Raw genomic sequence first — 2,500 nt, 5'->3', positions numbered from 1 at the left:
TCACTGCGGATTCCCTTTACAAATAACGAGAACTGCGAGGGGGAGAAGGACTCGCCTAGTGGTAGGGGCAAGTACGATAGATTCAGAAGGCAAAAACAGTAGAGGTCGCAGAATGACGTCACACGGCTCGGCTCGGAAGGCGTTTTGATGGTCGGTTCTCGGAAATCCTGGCGCTATGTTTGACAAGCTCCAGAAGGTGTAGGAAGACGGTAGTACGTCCGCGAAGGAGCTTGCCACTTGGATAACATTTCGAGCTCTTTTGAAGTGTTGGCTATTGGATTCAAATTCGTCAACGGCTGGATTCAAGTTTGCCAAAGATTCTATACTGTATTTACGAACAGAGATGGTTGTGTGCTGGACACCCGAAAAGGAATCAGCCTCTATCCTGAGAAAGAAGATGCAGGTAGATGCCAGTAGACAGGTGAAGCAGGAATCTTGATCTTGAGAAGTCACACAGGTCTCTTCTAAAGTCGACGGCCTGGGAATCCTGCGGTAGGCACAGGTCACTGGCATCCCGGAGTGCAGGTGAATGTAGTACGGCGCGTAAGTGTTGATCAACCACGGGCTTCTTCAACCATTCCACCGGATCGCTGGGTGGTCGCAGAATCCTTTACAAGTTGACGTGTGAAGCATCATGTCAGCCGTAAAGAATACACTCATCGGAATTGGTAGAAGGAACCAGATCGTCGAAGATGAGTCGAGGCTGAGGGGAAGAATTAATGTCTTTGGAAAATCACGATTTCTGCAAATGGGCTCGTCGTCTCGGAAGTTCAGCAGGCCGCGAAGTTCAGCGGGAAAGAGAGAATGATTGCCACCAAGACACCTGCTGTCTATCTGCTTCCAGCCCTAGTAATTGGATCGTCTGTCACCGTCTGTCTTCCTACGCCTAAAGTAAAAATAAAAAGATTTTTATTACTTCATCAAGAAATACCCTCGCCGTTACTGTATATAAAGTTTATAGTATTGTCTCGCTTAAATTCAAAATATTCATAAGAAGATACTCAATCAGCATCAATGTATGTGCGATAAATATCAAAATGTCCTGAATGTTTCATGAATCTTCAACATTCCATTTTTTCTTTTATCCCGAAACCTTTAACCATGAATTTCTTATACTCTGTTCCTCAAGTTCCTCGCCCTCGTCACCTTCTGAAACTCATGCGGTATCCCTTCTTCCTTCTTTTGCATATCATTAAACGATCCGGTTCATCTTAAATTACTGTGCAGTCATGTCTTCCACATGTTCAACGCGGAGTGTGATCATAGCATCGCTCGGGTAGACGAGTCGACCGCTTGCAATGTGGCCATGGCAAGACGCCCCGTTCCTCCCTGGGCGCCTCTGCACGCCCATCATCTGTCCACCATGCAGCTAACTCCAGCAATAAATAAAGCTTAAGACCTTTGTTTCATCTAGATCACCACCACATCACACACATACCCCATACGCACATACACCTCTCTATCTCTGTCTGCCTGTCTGTCTGTCTGTCTGTCTGTCTCTCTCTCTCTCTCTCTCTCTCTCTCTCTCTCTCTCTCTCTCTCTCTGTGTGTGTGTGTGTCTGTCTCTCTCTCTCTCTCTCTCTCTCTCTCTCTCTCTCTCTCTCTCTCTCTCTCTCTCTCTCTCTCTCTCTCTCTATATATATATATATATATATATATATATATATATATATGTATATATATACATATATATAGATAGATAGATAGATTGATATATATATATGTATACATATCACATTATACTTATGTATACATATATGTGTGTGTATATGTATGTATATGTACATGTGTGCATATATACATACATATATATATATATATATATATATATATATATATATATAATATATATATATGTATACATATACGTGTGTGCATATATGTATATATATATATATATATATATATATATATATATATATATATATATATCTATATATATATATATACGTGTGTGCATATATATATATATATATATATATATATATATATATATATATATATATATATATGTGTGGTGGTGTGTGTGTGTGTGTGTGTATGTATACATGTGTATATATCTCTATATATATATTATTTATAATATAGATGACACACACACACTAGCATATATATATATATATATATATATATATATATATATATATATATATATATATATATTTATATATATATATATATTAGTGTGTGTGTGAGAGAGAGAGCGTGCGTGCGTGCGTGCGTGCCTGCGTGTGTGTGTGTGTGTGTGTTTGCGCGCGCGCTCGGATACTGACAGTAATAAACAAACAGAAAGGTGTACGTTTAAAGTAACTCGCAGAGGAAGTGGCGAGCACAAAGCCTACAATGTCTCCTGCTGCGACAAACCTGATAGTGAACTAGCCAACAAATGGCAGGTTCGACCGTTAAATACGAGCATCATGCTGGAAGCAAAGTTTCTATGCCCTGATGGACACGGATCTCGGATTAGTAGTATTTACGCACCACCAGACGCGGGTATAAC

The sequence above is a fragment of the Penaeus japonicus genome, unplaced genomic scaffold (assembly GCF_977035675.1).
Source record: "Penaeus japonicus unplaced genomic scaffold, GWHDUDI00000001_assembly GWHDUDI00000033, whole genome shotgun sequence".
NCBI lineage: Eukaryota > Metazoa > Arthropoda > Malacostraca > Decapoda > Penaeidae > Penaeus > Penaeus japonicus.
The sequence above is the reverse complement of the archived record's forward strand: the minus strand, read 5'-3'. Positions refer to the sequence as shown.